General features: G+C 40.0%; 1 protein-coding gene across 3 annotated transcripts in view; it reads left to right on the top strand.

Moving 5' to 3' along the window:
• Positions 1–23167, top strand: part of LOC122798604 (ubiquitin carboxyl-terminal hydrolase 47-like) — a 766891-nt gene that overhangs the window by 448639 nt on the left and 295085 nt on the right. The window lies entirely within an intron of this gene.

The raw sequence follows: 23167 nt of genomic DNA, 5'->3' as shown, positions 1-23167 counted from the left end.
TCTCTTTCTGTAAACCTGTTTTATTTTTTTAAATTATGTCAGAGCTTCCTTCTGTAATCCTGATCAGTTTAAGTGAACACCACTCTTTTCTACTCAGGAAATCAATGTGTTTTTGCTTTAACGTTGCCAGTTGCAGGCCCATATTCCCAATTCAGTCTAGCTTTTCACTATCTGCCTTTTTCATCTTTCAGGATAGATTTACCTTTCTGGTCCACGAGATTCCATCCTAATTTTTATGTGAATGAGAGATCAGAGCTGACACCCTGCAGTCACCATAATGCTTTCACTCACTTGCTTTTGCTCAATACTTGAATGTCTCGAGTACATGGGTTTGCACTATAGTAAGCCCATTTCATAGTGTTCTCACACAAGTAATAATGACCATATGCTTCTGCACCTGATTCCACTGCTGTTGTTAATTCCAGCGGTTTTAGTGATGAAGTAGTCACAGGAACACTTACTAACCCATACTGTGCTAAAAATGACAACTTGCTGTAAACTGTCCTGTATCCTATAACCTGAGTTGTTCCTCTAACATGACAGCTACTGAATCCAGAGCAGTGGCTGCAGAGGCACTCACCTTAGCCATAGCCAGTAGCTCAGCATTTAGAAAAATACACTATCTTGAACCCAGAAATTATTTAATTTGTGGTGTAATACAATAAAATGCACAAAGCCAGTAATCATTTATTCAGATACGGATGCTTTGAAAGCAGCAGTTCATACTGAAGCTAGTGTGTGTTAGATGCTAATGATCCTGCCAAATGTTCCTTTCTTTCCATTCATATTTTAGATTGGATGTAAAAAAAATTAGAGCTGATTCTTCAGTATTACTTTTACTCATGCACCAAATAGCTTCTATCCAGCTTACAAAACAAATTTGTTGTCATATGGGTGAGACAATGTCAGTTTTTTTTGTTTCCTTTTTTCATTTCCAAGGCATGAACTGTCATAACGGGTTATCATTTAGGTAGTCATGAAAATCACTTGTGTCTTCACCAACATCCTGGATGTAAGGCCATTTGAATGGGAAAACAAGCTACTCATATCACTAGAAGGGTCCCCTCAGTACCCTTTTCCTGCAACTGTAATCTCTTGTGCACTCATTAATAAGTACTGCCACCAAACGAACTTCAGAAAAGTGAGGTACATCTGTGAGCCCTGTTGTCAAACACTTCAGTCAGAATTACAGTGGTGATGTGAGTGTGCTCTTTGTTTTATTTAGGATAAATTTTACTTACCTTGTCACAGATGTTGCCTATTTAGAATACCCTACAATCTTGAGAGTTTGTAATTAGATATTTATTGGGATTTTTACAAGGATATTCCTGTTAACTTGAAGTTTGTTGTTTCTTCTCTCCTTCCTGTTGTAATCATTGTCTACCATTGTGAGTTATAAGAAGTATTGCTCAGGGTCAGTAAGCCATACAAGTGCAGGTCTGTAATTATCAGATGGCTATGAATATTCAGATCATACAATCACAGGACTAAGGTGATGGTGATCTTGCTTAGTTTCCTGGTTTACATCCTGGTGGGTTTTGGCATAATGGTTAAGTTGTTTACCTTGTAGACACACGGTACAGGATTCGCTTCTCACCTTTGTAGAAAATGGCCTGCGAGTGTAGCTAGCCTAGTACTTACCTATGTTTTGGATTTTTTCTGAAGTTAAGGCTAATGTCAAGGGCTTCTGGCTGACTGCATTTGCAGATGATTGCAAATTAGGAGTAGTCATAAAATCCTCCACTGACACTAAAGCTCTCTAGGAAGGACTGACACAGGCAATAACTTGTGTCAGAGCCATGGACTAAAACTAAATGCAAAGAAATACATACTTTGAGAAATCATCCACCCTTAGTAACTATCATATTGACAACACACCCCTAAGAGTCAACCCAGTAGTCAGGAACGTGAAGAAACACATAGTAATCTAGCTTTTGACCATCATGTTCATAGGTTCATAGGTTCATAGGTTCATACTAGGCTATCTGCCCGAGGGCATTTACAAGCCTAGCCCATAGTTTTGTGGCTTACGCCACCCCTTTAGTATGGGGAACTATACCCATTATTTTGCTGTGCCTCTGTTGAGCAGTGACACTGAGGTAATCCCTGGGGTATATCTGCGATCTCCCATCCATTGGTCAAGATTTCTCTTGAACAAGGCCAGCGAGGTGCTCTGCCTCACATATACCGGGATTTTATTCCAAAGCATAGGGAGTCTTTGGGTGATGAATCTATCCCTCCAGCACGTCCTATTAATAGCCGTGTCGAGGTTTAAGTCTCCGCCCTTGTGGCTCTGACGGATCTAGATTTTTGAGGTGAAGCATATTCATCAAATCTGGGTTTGACATGGCCTTGTATGTTAGGCAAAGGTCACCTCTGAGCAAGCGGTAGACTGAATAGAGCTGGAGTTCTTTCAGTCGGGCAGCATAGGACAGATGTTTGAGACCCTTTATCCTTTTGGTGAGGAACTTTGTGGCCTCTCCAGCTGCTGCAAGTGTCGGGTCAGATACATTCGAATGGGGCATTGTACTCAATCATTGGTCTGATGAGTGATGAGTATAGGGAGACTATGACCTCCCTTGATCTAGATGAGAATCCCTTCATGATAAGGTGGGCAATGTAGAAGGTCTTCCTAACTACTTTAGCTACATGGGTGTCGAATGACAGACTACTATCAACCTGGGTCCCCAGGTCCCTGATAACTTCTTCTGTACTCAGTGGATTGCCACCTATTTGGTAGCTAGGGGTAACCTTGTTTTTGCGAAGGGTATGACTATGCATTTTTGGCATTTAACTTTAGGCCATGGCTCTGGCACCAGTTATCCGTTTCTGTGAGACCCTTCTGAAGGATATCTGTGTCAGATGTGTTTTCTACTATGTTTGCAGTCATCTGCAAACTTTGTCAGCCATAACCCTCCTGTGTTTGCTTGTACTTGAAAGTAGATGCCAAACAAGAGTGGGCCCAGGACTGAGCCCTGTGGTACACCACTTGTGACAGGCTTTGAGTCTGACATGGCGCCAGCAACTCTGACCCTGTGGGTTCTGTCACTCAGCCAGTTTGCAACCCATCTTGTGATGTATGGGTTAACATTTAAGCTGATGAGTTTTTCAATGATACCCGAGTGGGGTATTGTATCAAAGGCCTTCGCCAGATCGAGGTAGGCTGTATGGACTGCCTTTCCTCATCAATGGCTTTGGTGACTGTTTCAAAAAGTCAACCAAGTTTAGAAGGCATGATCTGCCTTTGACAAAGCCAAACTGGGATGGATCCAAAGTCTGCAAATTCCTATGTCTTTATTTATGAGGTCCATTATGATCCTCTCCATGGCTTTGCAGATAAGGCTTGTCAAGCTAATGGGCGGTAATTTCCAGGGTCGGTGGAGGCACCGCCTTTGTGAAGTGGGACCACAGTTGCAGTGCGCCACTCCCTGGGTACCTATCCAGAGGTAAGACTATGATTAAACAGCTGTCCTAGCTGTGGGTTTAATTCCTCGTTGAGTTCGTGGAGCACACAGCCGGGGACACCATCAGGTCCCATGGATGCTGTGTTTTTTGCTTTGGAGAGAGCAGTTCTCACTTGGGTGTTGGAGATGTTTGGGGGGCTGCAATCGCTTGGTATAGATATCTCTCCTTTTGGGGGGGAGGGTCTACAACAGTGAGTAAATCATTCTATGCTGTCTAACTTATAAACAAAGGTATGGTATCTATGTCCAAGAAGGCCATTGCTCCACTGTATTCAGTATTTCTTAGATCTGTCACTAAGTACAGTGCCTCCTTGGTATGTCTCTAACCAGGAACATTCAATAACTGGAACGTCCACAGATATTCCTTACTAAAAGAATACAGGGAATAAGTAACTTGTCCTACACAGACCACCTCAAAGCCCTATCCCTGTATTCTGTCTCCTACAAGCTGTTGAGGGAAGATCTATGCCTGGCAAATAAGGCATTGTCCGACCCCCATCCTGAAGGACCTCCTGCATATCCATGAAACAAAGAGCACCAGAATTATCTATTTTAAAGAGTTCAACATTGTCTGTGATATAAAAAGGAACTGCTGGAGAGACAGGTATGTATTCGAGAGACTACCTCTTCTGGGGAAAAGACTCCCAATCCATGTGAAGCAGAGTTCCTCCCTAATGCAATTCAAGTATAACTTGGACAATTGGCTGAGGAACAGGAAATGTATCCCCAGTTTGGCACCTATGTCTCTAATGAACACAGATAGCCTGTAAATAGTTGATCTCCCAGGCCCCTACTTGTAAATGCTTCATTTCCCAAGCCCCTGCTTGCACTTAACAAGGGTACCTGAACATGTCAGAGATTTGGGATGCATGGCTAGGCATCATAGATTCATAGGTGTGTACTAAGCTAATGTCCACCTAGTGGTCATTACTTTTGGTACACACCTATGAAGGTTTACTATCAAAATGTCAAGTACCTGTTAGATGGAAATGGGAATGTCGAACAACAGTTAGACAATTCCCATTTCATCTAACTTGCACAAGTGCAAGTGTTCAGATACGCGAATGCGCATCTGTCTTTATAGCATTCTGAATACAGATCATGGTACAGTGTGCGTCGAGAAATTACCCTTTTTCCCACTGTAGTGCGATCTCAGAGTTGGAATATATTATTTGGAGGGTTTGTGGGGGGGTGCAGTGGGGCATAGCCCCCCCTGCAAAAAATATGGCATTTTGTAGTGGGCACTGGGGACTCTCTTAAGTGAATGTCGAAAGTGTAAATTCGAAGATGTTGGTGTGTGCACTTCGACATTCTGCCATACTTCAAATTTCAAGCTTCACATATCTGAGTCACAGATCTGAATGGATTTTGTTTTGACCTTCGAGTATATGATAGTAAACCACCTATGAATCTATGAACCAGTGAGGAGTTTATTGATAGAGTGGGTTTTGACTGAATAAGATATCTACCACTATCTCTTTCAATCTAAGAGGGCTGTAAGACTGAGGTCCTAGCTTTTGCATAAGAAATAAATACTTGTCTCAATTGTCTGCAGATACTGTGCTGTTTTTGTAATGTTTAACTTTTGCATAAAAAACTGTGAACACTGCATTTGATGCAGTATAATTATGGATTCTATAATTAGTTGACAGAGCGTGTATCTAATACACAAGAAATTCTACACAAAGAAAGCTATGTGTGACAAACATCCAAGGTATGCATTCAAAGTAGAACAATGCTGACATATAGGATAAAGAAATATGGTCACACCAGAGAAATCTGCTGAGCGTGATGCTCGGTAGCAGTAACTGCATACCAAGGGGCAGTGCCTGAGGTGTGCCACATCACAATCGCAGGTCCATTCTGACTCATTCAAGGTACAACACAGGCATTAGGGCAAGTGGTCTAAGAGCAGGCTGTGGCCATGTAAACACAAACTAATGTAGATATCATAATGCAAAATAAAGCATATACAGCCGCACATCACTAGCAGTGCAGTACACTTTGCTGCTTAGTCTGTCATGCTTGCATGTGCAGACATACATATATAGATACACGCACACACACACACACACACTCACACTCACACACACACACACACACACACACACACACACACACACACACACACACACACACACACACACACACTTACTGTCTTGCATACTCAGGACATGCACAGGGTCTGATATATGGAAAGCAATGTCATTTGCCTAATAATCTAATTAGAACTCTCCTCTTGATAACAAGATACCAATTTCTGATGGCATGTTAAGTGGTCTGTCAGTTTTCTTGCATTGCACATGAAAATACATACATACCAGTTGTACGCAGTACTCCAAAGCAAGTGATTGTTTCATAACTTACTGCCACTTCCTCTATTTTGGTCTTGTCTGTGGAGCCTGAGTATGGGTGAACAAATGCAGAAGCAAGCCACAAGTACTGATAATGCTGTTTAGATAAAGTCTACCTTTGTAGTCTGCAGTCTTTGGACAGTAGCAGTAGTCAACTCACCATAAGCTGGCAATTCCATTCCACTTCCAGCTTTGATCAACACAACCTGGGCTTATCTGTCTGAAGTTCTGCATTACCCACCCCCAGCAAAGTTACCCTATCACGTAAATAAACATCATCAGCAACAATTTCTGGCAAAACATAGACTTAAACTTTCCCCCCTTAATAAAACAGGTTTGCATATAACAGTCAGAAATATGAAATGGGATGCAGTGATCAGAAATTATTATATTACTCACAGAAAGTAACCAGAGTACTATTCTATGCTCAGTGATTTCTGATCACTGCATCCCATTTTGTATTTCTGACTGTTTAAACTAACATGAGACTTATTAAATGTACCATGCTTATACTCTGCCAGTTTGCACATTCCAGTGTATTTTATATACTGTGTGGGTGTAGCATCTGTTCCATAGTGGTCCACTAGAGTCGCTGGAGGGCTTGATATTTGAGTCTGGTGCTCCATAATGTCTTTCCATAAACACTGATATATAAACAAGCCCTCAAGAATGAACCTGCCAATTTATGTAGCTATTTATTTTTTATAAGACGCATTACAAATAATTAAAATATGAAGAAGGTTAAGGGAACACAATATAGATGTTTTTATCAAGTGTTTAGCTTATTTTGACTGTGTGCAGACCAAAAATAGAGGGGAGGAGGAGGAGGCAATCTGCAGAAGGAGACAAATTAGGAAAATGAGTGTATTTATATGTACATGTTTTCTCCTTAAAGGTCTTCCAGGACACCTTTTCAAGGAATTAGCTCAAGTCAGTCAGTATGTGCAACCTTTTAACCTTTGCAATCACTTTTATGAACTACAGCCACTTCAATTGAAATGAAAGTTAAACTATACCGAGTGATCTCAAATGAAATATTTCAAAATAGCTTTATTAAACACTATTAAAAAATGCATGACATTTTGTAAATTTTATTTAATTCACACACAGTATGATTATGTAATTAATTTCTTTATGAATAACCTTTGCAATATTCCAAGCACTTTGCACAGCTTCAGTTTTCTACATGAGAACAGGGCTTTACCAGACAATCTGCGTCTGTAATACTGCTAGTTTTCTGACTGTACCACTTGATATTTTCTGTCAGGCAATAATATCTCCTTTTATCATAAGTAAACTAGTTCAAGGTACACCCCTGCTTCTCACATAATTCATATTGTCTATCTTCTCCAGGATCTCAGAGGTCTCAGTCTTTCAGTCTTTCTTTACATTCATGCTTATCACAGAACCACCATTCACTGTCTGTATTACTTGCATGGGAGCCACCATATCCTTAAAACAATAAGCACTAATCTTTCATGTTGCCTGTATACTTTGGATTTTATTGCTGGACACTTACAGATATCTATTTTGGATTTGTCATTTGGAAATAAATTTGCTGGTGATATTCTCCATTTGAGCTGCCTTTTGGTTTTCATTGGAGCCACCATACCCAATCTATTACCCCCACCCAATCTGTCAGTTTTTTTTCTTTTTGACTCTACCTGTATGTATATGAACAGTTCTGTTCAGCCAATCAGGTGGCATGTTTTGGGGGAGAAAACCAGATTGCTCAGAGGAAACTCATACATATTTGTCAAGAACATATAAGTTGCACACAGGCAGTAAAGGCACATCAGAAGTAAATAAAATTATACAAAATATCATGCATTTTTAATTGTGTTTAATGAAGCTATTTGATATATTTTATTTGATATCACTCAGTATAGTTTAACTTTCATTTCAGTTGAAGTGGCTATAATTCCTAGACCTGCAAGGTTAAGATCTTAACACTGAATAATTTAAAGGGAAAAATGGATGTTGTGGGGGTTGTGCAGAATGAAAAATGTGGTCATATTGGCTGTAGTTGGTGTTTGCATTAATGGTCTCCTAGTATTCACCAGAAGAGGAGTAGAGAGTGTCCCCTTTTTGTCTTCCACAGATTTCTCAGGTCAGCGTAAATAAGAACTCAGGTATCTCCTGAAAAAAAGGCTACATTAATAATCTGTTCCTTATTTCTTTCATATTCACATGTAGTGATAACAGGAGAAAAACACAAAGTAGCAAATCAAGTAATAAAAATGGAGATTTTCTTTGTTGAAGATTTTTACCAAGATAACTGACTGCAATCCATGGCAATGGAATATAATACTTTTTGAGTGCTGCAGTGATAACATGGGAGCTAAATCTAATCAGAGAATTAAGTAAGTAAATAAATAAATACTCCATAGTCTCTCTCATATTAACATTCAATGGGGTTGGGAGCTACAAGTACAGTAACAAGTAATGGACTTCAGTGTAACCGGAGCACTTCATTTGTGTATTACTATTCAGCATGATGACTCACTAACTTGCATAGAAGGAGAGTACGGTTATCAGGCAGTAAACTGCACCCGATCTGTCTTACTTCTTGTGTAGGCACACACACACACACACACACGCACGCACGCACACACGCACACACACAGACTCACACGTGCACACACACACACACACACACACACACACACACACACACACACACGTACAGACGCACATATGCACACACACACACACACACACACACACACACACACACACACACACACACACACACACACACAGACGCACATGCACACACACATACACACACACACACACACACACACACACACACACACACACACACGCACTACACGATATTAATCAACAGGTCCATATTAGAATCATATGTACCCAAACTATGGAAAAATATTTTATCCCGTGACATTAAAGATGGAAAATAGTGGAACTATCAAACTATTGACTAATGGCCATACTCTCTTCCTCTTTAAAAATCCTTGAAAGATGTATACATCACCATCTGCTAAAGTATCTCCAGGATAATAACCTACCTTGTCCCACTCAACATGGCTTTTGCCATTTGCAGAGAACCACTATGGCTCTACTCTTTTTCCACAACACTAAATCAACTTAGGGATGAATCTAAACTAGTCTGTTCTATGTTTCTGGACCTATATTTGATACAATCTCCCATACTAAAATACTACAAATGATAATCTCCCTTGGTTTTTCCACCTCTACCCTGATATGGTTGAAACATTTCCCCTAAATAGAACACAATGTGTCAAATGGCACACATGCTTCTTATCAAATATATCCATAACCCCTGGTGTCCCACAGGGCTCAACCTAGGTTCTCTATTCTTTAATACTTTTATAAACAACCTCCATACCGGATCGCAACTAGGTTTCCTGGTTTAGTATGCAGATAACTCCATTCTAATCTGACCAGCCGTAAGCATGACATCACATACCTCTCTCAGCTGTCCAGATTTTCACAAAATGTCCAGATTTTTACTTCATATATTTGCTCTGCTCCTTATAAAAATGTGTGATTTTCTAACAACTCACAAAAGACTACATCACTAAATAATGACATACATCAGCATTTCATACTTCATATCCTTTAGAAAATGTATGATGACACAAAACCAAATATTCTAGCAACTTTCTAGGCTTGTATTAGTTTTAGCTTTGACCAGATTTCTTGCACTTAGAAGCTGAGAGGTATGATAACACACTATTAAACATCAATCCTGCACTTCAATCAAATCTTTTATGAACCAATCTAATCTTCTGCTAAACTCAAACTAAACAAAAATTCTACTTGTCATCCCAAAACAATACTCAGGTCATAAAAATACCTTTACTACATATATCAGCTGCACAAAGCACTATTCTTGAGTTTGTCACACATACTAAATTACTTGGGGCCCACTATGGTGATAATCTAAAATTTGACCTTCACATCCAAAATACTATCGAAATGACCCATATTAAAATCGATCTCCTCGACGAAGCATCCCTCCACCTCACTTTGCAATCTAGAAAGACAACTGCACTCTCATATCTGCTACTAACTCTGTCTCTCATTCTCTCTCTCTCTAATACCGCATCCCTACTCAAAAATGCCAACCTCTCCCTTTTTACAAAATTGAAACAACATTACAATAAAATAGCAACATTTTCAACCCATCTTTTAAGTAAATCCTATTACTGCCTAGAACTCAAGCCATTTAACTGATTGGAATTCCTGAAATTTCAAAAATTTAGTCAACATAAATTGGCCCAAAGTATACCTCATCACTCAAAACAAATGTCCAGCACCAATACAGTAATGCTATGCTACTCCCAATCACCCAAGCAAATGTCCAGCACTGACACAGTAATGCTATGGCATTCCCCATCACCCAAAGGTATATCCAGCACTGAAGACAGTAATGCTATGGTACTACTCATCACGCAAACAAAAGTCTGGCACTGATGACAGCAAGACTATGGCATTCCCCATCACCTAAGCAAACGTCACTCACTGAAGACAGTAATATTGTGGTACTCCCCATCACCCTAACAAATGTCCATCAATGAAGACAGTAACGTTATGGAACTCAGCATCATACAAACAAATGTCCATCACTGAAGACAGTAATGATATAGTACTCGCCATTCTCCATAAAATATCCAGCACTGAAGACAGTAAGGCTATGGTACTCCCAATCACCTAAACAAATGCCCAGCACTGAAACAGCAATGCTATGGTACTCCCCATCACCCAAACATATGTCCAGCACTGAAGACAGTAATGCAATAGTACTCTCCTTCACCCAAACTAATATCCAAAACTGAAGACAGTAATGTTATGGTACTTGCCATCATGCAAACAAATGTCCTTTGCTGAAGACAGTAATGCTATGGTACTCCCCATTCCCCAAACAAATATCCAGCACTACAGACAGTAATGCTATGGAACTGCCCATCACCCAAATACCCAATACAGAAAAAAGTAATGGTACACCCCATCAGCCTAACAAATGTCCATCACTAAAGACAGTAATGCTATGGTACACCCCATCAGCCTAACAAATGTCCATCACTAAAGACAGTAATGCTATGGTACTCCCTATCACCTAAACAAATATTCAGCACAGAAGATACGAATGTTATGGTACTCCACATCACCTATACAAATACCAAAAACTCAAGACACTAATGGTAGAGTACTCACCATCACCCAAACAAATGTCCATCACTCAAGACACTAATGTTATGGTACTCCTTATCACCTAAACAAATGTCCAGCACAGAAGACAGTAATGTTATGGTACTCCCCATCACCCACACAAAGGTCAAGCACTGAAGACAGTGATGTTATGGTACCCCATCACCCAAACAAATGTCCATCACTGAGGACATTAATGCTACAATACTAAACATCTCCCAAACAAATGTCCAGCACTGAAGACAGTAATGTTATGGGATTCAACATCACCCAAACAAATGTCCAGCACCAAAGACAATAACGCTAGGGTACTCCCTATCACCCAAACAAATGTAAAGCACTGAAGACAGTAATGCCATGGTATTCCCCATCATCCAAACAAATATCCAGCACTGAAGACAGTAATACTACAGTACTCCCCATCACCCAAGCAAATGTCCAGTATTGAAGGCAATAATACTATGGTACTCCTCATCACCAAACAAAGGTCCAACATGGAAGACAGTAATACTATGGTACTCCCTATCATCCAAACAAATGTCTAGCACTAACAACAGTAATGCTGTGGTACTCCCCATCACCCAAACAAATGTCCAACATGGAAGACCATGGTACTCCCCGTCACCCAAGCAAATGTCCAGTACAGAAGACAGTAATGCTATTATACTCCCCATCACCCACACAAATGTCCAGCACTGAAGACAGTAATCCTGTGCTACTCCCTATCACCTAAACAAATGTCCAGTACTCAAGACAGTAATGCCATGGTACTCCCCATCACCAAAACAAATGTCCAACATGGAAGACAGTAATACTATAGTATTACCCATCATCCAAACAAATGTCCAACACTAAAGACAGTGATGTTATGGTACTCTCCATCACCCAAACAAATGTCCAACACTAAAGACAGTGATGTTATGGTACTCCATCACCCAAACAAATGTCTATCACTGAAGGCAGTAATGCTATGGTACTCCGCATTACCCAAAAAATGCCTGGCACTAAAGACAGTAATGTTATGGTACTTTGCATCACCAAACAAATGTCTAGCACTGCAGACAGTAATGCTATGGTACTCCTCACCACTCACACAAATATCCAACACTGAAGGCAGTAATGGTAGGGTACTTGCCATCACCTATACAAATGTGCAGCACTGAAGACTGTAATGTTATGGTACTCCGCATCACTCAAACAAATGTCCAGGACTGAAGACAGTAATCCTGTGCTACTCCTTGTCACCCAAACAAATGTCCAGCACTGAAGACAGTAATACTATAATACTGACCATATAGATCTTATCTAGATCTCTCACGGTCTAAAGACACATATCTTGCCCATATCTCTAGACCAAACAATAAACATGATGAGGCAGTGTATACCTCAGACAAACCTAAATGTTGATATACTCTCATACAAGACCTAGGACAAAATCATAAATCCAAAATACAGTAGGAAAGTGAAAGTAAATAAGAATCCAAAATGGCTGAAAATGCTGACAAACTTTAATCAGTAAGCTTACCAATTAAAGTTTTTGAGTAATTTCACTCTTCTTTAGTTCTTATTTTGTTGCACTTTCTTGGTAACTATTGCTATTGCTTGTTTATCTGTGGAAATATTTTCATTCAGGATATGTTTGGAGTAATTTTTTTCTTAAATGCTATAGAAGACATGTTTTAGTGTGTGTGTGTGTGTGTGTGTGTGTGTGTGTGTCAATATATATATATATATATATATATATATATATATATATATATATATATATGGATTCCGATTACAAGAACGAAAGTTCACTACTTCGAACTTGTAATAGGAAGCCTCACTTCTGCAAAAGTTCTAAGTGCAGTTCACCAAAAACACCGCAGCACAGTGGAGGACATAAAAAACAAGCTATGTCCTCCACTATGGTGTGATAGTCACAGACCTTAGGGTTAGGGCACGGGTTAGGGTAAGGGGATAATTAGTAAAGCTATCCCCTTACCCAAACCCATGCCCTAACCCTAAGGTTCGTGACTATCGCACCATAGAGGAGGACATTGCTATGTCCTTCACTGCACTGCAATCATCACGGACCTTAGGGTTAGGGCACGGGTCATAGTAAGGGGATAGCCCGTAGGGCTATCCCCTTACTATGACTTGTGCCCTAACCCTAAGGTCTGTGAGTACTGCACGGAAGCTCAGTACAACACCCGTTCATTGTACTGAACTTCGCGCAAGTGCACTTTTGATTAAGTGCACTTTCGGTGCAGTGAGCATTCCATGCACTATTTTGAATTAGTGAAAATTCGATCTAGTATATGGAACCCATATATATATATATATATATATATATATATATATATATATATATATATATGTCGCTATCATAAAATCAAAACTTCGAATCATTAAAGGTCAAACTTTAATGATCAAAGTCTTGGAACTTCGAAAATAAAATAAAAAATGTTAAACAAAAAAAAAATGCACTAAGCAGGGGGGCAAGCCCCCTGAACCCCACCACACCCTCGCTACTTAAATATACCAACTCTGAGATTGCACTACAGTGCAGAAAAGGGAAATCTTCCCTTTCTGTGCTATACGGCGATCTTAGTTATAATTTTCAAAGTTTTAAAACTTCGATCATTAGGATTTGACCTTTAATGAGTCTAAAGTTTTAAAACTTCGATCATATGATACGGACCCATATATTTATATATATACACACACACACACACACACATATATATATATATATATATATATATATATATATATATATATATATATATACACACACACATACATACATACATATATCACACACACACTGTACCCATGTGTTAAGTGTTTTTGCTTTTGTTTAGTCACACTTTTAGGTATATAGTTTTGATACTTTAACTCTATGTACTTAGCTTAGATCCCACAGTATACTGCAGTTTGTAAACTCTATATAAAATCTATGTATATAGTTTTATATATATATATATATATATATATATATATATATATATATATATATATATTGCTTATTGCAAAATTTGTTACTGTGTTCAACCTTAATGTTCTAGTTGTTTCTTGGCCCTGTAAATGACTATTTATTTATTTGAATTTGTTGACCAGGAGAGTCCGCTGGGTTAGAGCAACCCATTTTCAGTGGAGGCTCGGGGAGAAAAGCTCCACAAGTAGTTACATTCATGGCAAAAGAGGTTACATTGTTGAAGATTACAGCAGTAAAGGATATGTAATAAGCAAATGGCATTCTTGCATAACATTTCTTACAGAAGAATATAAAGTTGCATATTAGATAGGAAAATATAATATGAAAATCAATTTTTCAGACATTTGAGCAACTTTGGAAAGACAGGACAAATAAGATAAGATTATTTTTAAGATTAAGTTAGAATTATTTAAGCATTTCTGGTAAAGAATAGTATGTGGGTTACTAATTGAAAATAGAAAGGTCATTTAAGCATAGTGAGGTGTTAATGCATATAGAGTGCAATTTATTAGACTTATACCATGTAGAATATCATTGAGAAAAGGGGATAACTTCATTACCAGAGGAAATGGGATGTTCTGTTGCAGGAATAGTGTACTAATCCTACATTATTATAAAGAGTGGTCATGGGTCAGAGTAGGGGGGTGTTACCACTGAGAAAGGGGGATAACTTCATTACCAGAGGAAATCGGATGTTCTATTGCAGGAATAGTGTACTAATCCTACATTATTATAAAGAGGGGTCATGGGTCAGAGTTTGGGGGGTGTTACCACTGAGAAAGGGGGATAACTTCATTACCAGAGGAAATCAGATGTTCTATTGCGGGAAAACTGTTCTGATCCTACATTATTATAACGAGGGGTCAAGGGTCTAAGAGTAGGGGGGTGTTAAGGTTACATAGCAGAATGATGTTTAAGTAGGAGCATGAGAATTGCATTCCAATTTGGAGGACAGATGGGAGTGCATGGCTGATTTGAAGTTGTTATGGCTTGGTATAGTGCGTAGTGGAGGGGGAAGAGAGTTCCAAAGTTTGGCTATGGTGTAGGATAGCAGTAATTGGCCATGGACGTGAGGCTTTGTGCACTTGTAGTAGGTTTTGGCTCTCGGATCTGAGGGAGCGGCTGGGTTTGTAGGGTATTAGGGATATGGTGAGAAAAGGGCATTTTGTAGATTTGTAGATGAGTTTGTGGGCAGTGGTAAGTTGTAGGCATTTTAGGTAGTTGGGGAGTTCTAGCCATCGGAGGGTATGTAGGGAGAGGCAGTGATGAGAAGTGATGAGAATTATTATTAATTGGTTGCAAATTTGCAGATTTTGGGGTAACAGGATTTGAGTTTGGAATGAAGGCCAAGTTGAAGTTTAGAGAATAGGGGAGCGCCATACATGAGAGAGGGGAGAAGGAAGGTAGTTGCGAGAGTTTATTGGGTGGAGGGGCTGAGATAACGGTTGTGTCTATAGAGAAAACCAATTTTTTGATGGGATTTCTTAATTGTAGAGTAAATGTGGGAATAAAATTTTAAGTTTTCATCAATGGTGATGCCTAGTAGCTTGGTACTGGGAACAATTTCTAGAGGGCTGTTATTCTGGCTTTTACTGGAGAATAGTTTTTTGTTGAAATTGGAGATTTTGGTAGGAGTAAAAATCATTAGTTTTGTTTTGTTTGCATTTAGGACTAGGTGATTGGATTGCATCCAGGATTAAGTTTTGGAGAAGGCTGATTGAGTTTTTAGTAGCAGTTCAGAGGGGCAGGAGGATGAGTAGATGTTGATGGAGTCATCTGCGTACTGGATAACTGAGACTTCGGGGATGGAGTGGTGGAAGTTGTTGAATATGTTAAAGAGAAGTGGGCCCAGTACAGATCTCTGTGGAACTCCTGTGGGAGTTTGTAAGAAAGGAGAAGTTGATGCTTTCTATTGGACAGCTTGTTGGCGGAGGGATAGGTAGCTGGAGAACCAGGCTAAAAAAGACCAAAAAGGAATCTCTAACTAGTTAATTCCCCCAGTTAGCAAACTTAAATAATATAAGTGAAATAAAAAATGCTAACCCCTTTGAAAGGAAAAATTGATAGAAGTACTTGCATGGAACAAAATCCAAAGGAGAAACCAGACCATAATTCTTCTTCTGCAAGTCCCAGAATCTTCCCAGTGACACTGGAGTAGATTCATTAAACATGGCATTTTTCTGACCTGATAGGAGTTAACACACATGGCAGCTATGTCTTTAAGTTTAGTGCTCCCAAAAGCACATGCCTCTGAATGAGGATGTTCATCCATGCACTATAGCTTAACCATATTGCTTGGAGTTGTAGAACCACAATCATTTTTTATTAAAAATATTATGAAGATGATATATGCATTCTTCCTCCACATGCATCTTTATGATTTATTTGTGACTGCATAGCTGTTATGCTTGGGAACACTCCCATGCCCAAACTTTTTGGTCTCCTTAATGTTTTCTAAATTATTATTTATTTATTTTAGTTATATAATTTTTGTTGACTGGGAAGGTCCAACTAGGGCAGAGCCTATTTTCGGCAAAGGCTCAAGGAGAAACACTCCAGACGCATGTCTTTGGAATGTAGGAAGAAACTAGAGCACCAACAGGAAACCCACACGAATGCAGGGAGGACATACAGACTCCACACAGACAGCATCCCAGCCATGAATTGAACAGGAGAACCTCTTGCTGTGAGGTGACAACATTAATCATTGTATCACTGCACTGCCCAATGGTGGTTCACTTTAATTTGCTAATCCACATTTTTCTTTACTCAGTATCCTAACAACCACTGACCTGATTAACCATCCTGTGATATTTTAAAATCTATCCTAGAAGTCAAATGTTTTTTGTTTTGATTGTTTGGGTTTTGGTTGGTGGTTCTGCTGTATTGCACCAACAATATGGGTGTCTGCCCCCACACATCCATAAATATACTAGCTCCAAGTTCATGACATGTCACAGATGAGGGAATACACATGTTGCTATTTACACCCTTGCAGTTAGCTTATTTAGACACCCAGAGTACAGGAGAAGGGACCCATAATTAGAGCATGTAGAAGGGCTAAGAACTTATTTTTTGTAAATTCTTGAAGCAATCAAATATGGACATGGAACTGTAAGGTCAGTATCCTGTGGTGCACAAAATAGGCACTCTTATGTTAAAGTTATTCCTTTCAAATGTATATTTTTCATGTCCTTTTGTCCTCTTTCTACATTTCATTAATCCATTCAGCTACGGCTTCCATCCTAGTTGCATGACAACCTCATCCAGTGAACTAGCTAGTCATTCTACGTCACGAGCCATGAGTACTGCTTCTGTATCTTTCAGCAACCATTTTCAGGTTCACATTTTTTGACAGTGCAGGCAATGCCGGTGGATAATTACCTTCTCTGATCCTTACAATATCTGCTTTACTTGTAGTTCATATCTTATTCAGAGTACATGTTGAATATCCTTGCACATCAGTCCTTATCAAGTCATGTTCTAATGTATGGAAAACACTGAGTGTAACTTCCACTGGCTTGGCATGATCAAAAGATGCTTTATTAATAGTATGTCCACATTATCCCCAAAACACAGGCAGTTAAGCACAGAGACCTACGGCTATCACTTGCTAATGAACTTCATCATGTAGTCATTGCTTTGATTTCTTCAGAGCTACTAATCCATCCATCAATCAATCTATCAATAAACTAATAATAAATGTAGACATATACATAGACATATATAGTCCACACAGCAAATGTGTACTATACAGCTATCATATTGCAATCAACTTATTGCAATGTTATATTTTAAGGACCTTATAAGTGGTCTAACAAAGCAGGTTTCCCAGTGCTTGGTCAAATTTCAAGTTTGGATTAACTACCAACTTTAATCAGTTCTACAGAAGGTCTGCATGTTCAGAGGACCCTAATCTATCAATAAAATATAGTAAGTAAATAGACCAGTTAATCAGCTAAATCTATCAGCAGATCCATTGCTTATTCAAATATATTATTAACCATAAACCAGAATGTTACTAACCTGACAGCCAAAAAAATGTATTAAATGATGTATTAAATGATCTAGTTATGTCATTCTTTGGTTCATAGGTGTGTACTAGGCTAATGGCCCTGGAGCCTTTACAAGCCCAGCCCATAGAATTGTCCTGGCATCGTGCCGCTCGACGTTAGTTCCCAGTGCCTCTATCAAGTAGAGCCACTGGAGTGATCCCCAGGGTCAACTTTCTATTACCTATCCACTCATCAAAATTTCTCTTGAAGAGGGTCAGCAAGGTGCTCTGCTTGACATGTATGGGATGTCTATTCCAGAGCATGGGCAGTCTCTGGGTGAGACGCCTATCCCTGCAGCATGTTCTGTTGATTGTGGTAATGAGGTTGAGGTCTCTGTAGCATGTGGTGCAGAGGGATTAGGATTTCTTTAGATGTAGCATTTCTAACAGAGCTGGGTCAGACATGGCTTTGTAAGTCAAGCAAACATCACCTCTAAGTAGGCGATATGAGACAGAGAATAGCTGGAGTCATTTGAGTCTGTCCTTGTAGGACATGTTTAATGCCTATGATCCTCTTCGTGAGGTACTTTTGTGGCCTCTCTAGCTGTTGTAGGTGTATAGTGAGGTTCATGCCAAATGGGGCATTATACTCATGATTGGTCTAATGAGGGAAGAGTAGAGAGTGATGATGACTTCTTTCTTCCTGGATGGAAAACCCTTGGTAATGAGATGTGCCACATAGAAGAACTTTCTGACAGTGGCAATGTGGTGGTCAAAGGAGAGATTGATGTCAACCTGCGTCTCCAAATCTCTTATAGCACCTTCAGTGTTCAGTGGGCTCCCATCAATGTGGTAATTAGTGGGAACTGTGTTTTTAACAAAGGGGATGATGACGCAGTTGTTGGCGTTTAACTTAAGGCCATGGTTTTGACACCAGTTATTGGTCTCAGTGAAGCCTTTCTGTAGGATATCTGCATCACTTGGGGAGTTAATAATGGTTCCCAGCTTGCAGTCGTCTGTGAACTTGGTAAGTCAGAGTCCCTTTGTGTTGGCCAGGACTTCTGACAAGTAGATGCTGAACAGGAGAGGACCCAAGACTGATCTCTGTGGGACTCCACTCATGACTGGTCAGCAGTCTGACTTGGAGTCCGCTACTTTCACACTGTGTGTTCTATCTGTGAGCCAATTTGCAACCCACCTAGTGGTATAGGGGTCGATGCCTAGCTGAGTGAGTTTTTCTATGATTCCTGAGTGGGGAATGGTATCAAAGGCCTTGGCCAGATCAAGGTAGGCTGTATGAACCACCTTGCCTTCATCCACAGCTCTGGTGACTGACTCAAAGAAGTCGACCAAGTTGAGCAGACATGATGTGAAAGTAGTAGACTCCAAGTCATACTGCTGACCAGTCATGGGTTTGGTCCTGGGTCCTCTCCTGTTTGGTATCTACTTCTCTGAAATCCAGGCCAACATGAAGGGACTCTGGCTGACAAAGTTCCCAGATGATTGCCAGTTGGGAGCTATTAGTAACTCCCCAAGTGATATTGACATCTTACAGAAATGCCTCACTGCGACCAATGAATGGTGTCAGAATCATGGCCTTAAGCTCAATGCCAAAAAATGTGTCATCATCCCAACCAGTTCCCATGAATTACCACATTGATGGTAGTCCACTGAACATAAAAGGTATTATAAGAGATCTGGGACACAGGTTGACAGCAACCTCTCTTTTGACCACCACATTCCCACTATGGTCAGAAAGTCATTCTATGTGACACATTTCATTACTAAGGGTTTTGCATCCATGAAGAAAGAGGTCATTGTTTCCCACTACTCTTCCCACATTAGGCCAAGCATCGAGTACAATGCCCCATTTGGCATGTACCTCACTAGACACCTACAACAAATGGAGAGGCCATAAATGTACCTCACAAAAAGGATCCTAGGCCTTAAACACTTGTCCTATATGGACAGACTCAAAAAACTCCAACTATTCTCTGTCGCATATCACCTACTTATAGGTGATCTCTGCTTGACTTACAAAGCCATGTCTGACCCAGGTCTGTTAGAAATGCCACATCTAAAGAAATCCCAATCCCTCCACACCACATGCTCCAAAGACCTCAACCTCATTAGCACAATCAACAGAACATGCTGGAGGGACAGGTTCATAATCCAGAGACTGCCGATGCTAAGGAATAGACTTCTCATACATGTTAAGCAGAGCACCACACTGGCTTTCTTCAAGAGAAATCTTGCTGAATGGATGAGAAATAGAAAATTCATTCCAGGGATCACTCAAGTGGCTCTACTCAACTGAGGCACTGGGAACTAACGGTCGGGTGGCACGATGCCAGGGTAATCCTATGGGCTAGGCTTGTAAAGACTCCAGGGCCATTAGCCTAGTACACACCTATGAACCTATGAACCTACAAACCTATGAACCTATGACCTGGATCGTCGTCTTACCCAATGTTAGTTGGACCTGAAGTATGTCAGATGCATTATGCTGGGCTACTAGTCTTGAGGTGTACATATCATTTATGAATATGGAGACACCACTGCCTTTGGAGCTTCAGTCCATGTTTCAAGGCCGAAAGGTGTGGAATACGTTATAGCCTGGTAATCCAGGGGTGTTTTCTGCTGCTTTAAACCAGGTCTCCGTTACTGCACAAATGTCAGTGTTATCCATTTTGAGGAGTGCTTTGAGTGAGTGCATCTTAAGATTTAGACTTCTAGCTTTGAGCAGCATGACCCTCAGATTGCATTTATTTATAGCTGTGGTAATTTAGTCTTTGGAACACTGCCTTAAAAAGGCACTATAGGAGTTGCAAGATCCATAGCCAGTACCCAGAAAACCAGGGGTGACAGATGCAAGCCATTTCTGGCAAAGCATCAAGGTCTGCCAGTCATACGCTAGAGAAGATATTAAAATTCTTGGGGGTTACTGGATTGTTGTATTTGCCTTTTTCTCTTTTTCTTGTTCCAGATACTGGATCCCCTTAGAATGACACCAGAAACTTAGCCAGTTGTTGAAGTCAATAATTTTTTGTTTGTAAGGCAGTATTATTCTGGGTGATGGTAGAATAATGCTCAGGGCTAGTGTCATACCTGCCTGGGCCACATAATCTGAGAGCTCCACCATGTCTCATTTCATGTAGTCTTGGGAGGTGCATCTCAAGTCATTCACACCCACACGGATAATGACAGTCATACTTGTACCTGAATGTGTGTGTTATGTGTCAGATTCTGGTACCTGACAGACAGCTAACTGTTACCTTCTCCTTATTCAACCTAGTGAGTGGGACATCTGTGTGCCTCACTATTGAGTCACCTATGATTAGTGTATTGGAAAGGTGTTTAGCCTTAGGGGCTTAGGATGAGGAGCACACTGTGGAGGTGAGCTATGTGTCCTGTGGTTTGTGCTGTGTTGTGGTTGTCGAGTGCATTTCTGTCTTGGAGGTCTCTGCTGTTTGGGTAAAGTTCTATTGAGTGGCTCCGTGAAGGTGGGTGTGTGGTTTGGGTTTTTATGTGAGAACTGTGATAGTGTGTGTTCTGGAGGGATGTGTGTTCCATGTGGTGTGGCGCAGGTGTTGACCTTCTCCTCTTGACCAGCTAGTCCAGTCTTGGCTGGAGAGTGCATAGCTTCCATTTGGTGATATAAGTGCATCTCTTACAAGTCTGAGTTTTGGGAGGTAAGAGGAGAGGGTTGTCAGTGTACATGAGACAGTTGCTGCCCTGGCTCAGAATGTCCAAGTGCACCAGATTAATAAGAGAAAGCACAGGGAACTGCCCTTTAATCCTGCCAGGAGGGGTGGTCATAACTACTAAGTACTGGAGCTATTTCCATGAAGAATGACTAGTGCTGATGGCACTTACGTGTGCTACAATAATTGCTACAAACACCTGTTGAAGTGCAAAGTGATTAGGCTATTTGAAGTGCAAGAGAGAAAGAACTAGCAAGATCTATGGGAAAAACTGAAAAGCAGACTTTCTGGCACCATTAATAATTTGCCTTAGCTCGGCGCCGCAGTGCAGAGCTTAAACAAGTGCAAACCCACACATACACGGGCTTTTAAACCATAAAGTTGAAAGGGATGGAAAAACTGCCCAAATAGCCAATACACTACAATTTCTGGGCCAGAAAGCACTCCTCTTGTGGTAGATAGCCTACCTAGTGCTAACCACTCCCACTGATAAGGTAGAAGGCTTTCCTACAACACAGAAAGGCTTGCGGGGTTCAGAAGCTTACAAACAGTTCTGGATACAGCAAATAGGTATCTGGACTAGACTAGTTACAGGAAAGACAAGAAACAAGCTTCGAACTTTTTTTTACAGAAAAACAGCTAAAACAGCAGTAAAAACAATTTGAATGCAGTGCAAGCTAGCACACTTGAGTGTATAGCAATATTAAAGCAAATACAGTTTAAATAAATGCAATTAAATTTAAAAAAATAGTAAAAACAAGTGCAGAGGCAGTAAATTAGGAAAGAATCAAGATGGAGGCATTTGAGTATCAGAAAGCAATGCCAACAAATATATATATAATTCAGTCAAGCAAAAATTAAGACAGTGCAGAACTCTGAACAGTTAAAAAGTGCCAAAAATATACTTATCAGCTCTATATTTCCAGATTTTTTTGTAAAGTAGAAAGAGAGAAAGGAGGAGGAGAAGATAATTCATGGTTAAGAAACTAAGTGGGTTGGCCTTCTCAAATGTTCTCTTTGTATTAGGTAGAGTGAGCTAATGATACTAGACTAGAAGGCATGTCCCAGATCAAATTTACAGTAGGGGTGGGCAACTGCAAAGCCACCAAGTATAAGAACAAAATACCAATAAGGAGGGAGGTTGGGAGACTATTTTAGGCAGAAAACACTACAGAAATGTTTATCACAGCAAAAAAGCAGCAGCGAGCCACTAAATGACAGTTTTAAACAGATAAAGGAGCAAGGAGACTCTAGAGAATGCTTTTAACTGCATACAAATCAGTTATATGATACACTCCTTGGCAGAAAATCAAAACAAACAAACAGATGCTCAACAAATGGAGAAAATTTGCAGTTAATACCTTTCACACAGTGAAACTAGCTAAAAAAGTGTGACAGTACAAACCTTAGTCATCAGGCCCTGTAAGACAGACAATTTTAGTACAACTGTGTTTTTAGCAGTCTTCTTCTTT

The sequence above is a fragment of the Protopterus annectens genome, chromosome 3.part1 (genome assembly GCF_019279795.1).
Source record: "Protopterus annectens isolate FY-2018-M chromosome 3.part1, PAN1.0, whole genome shotgun sequence".
In the NCBI taxonomy this organism is placed as follows: Eukaryota; Metazoa; Chordata; order Ceratodontiformes; family Protopteridae; genus Protopterus; species Protopterus annectens.
This window is presented reverse-complemented; position numbering and strand designations above follow the sequence as displayed.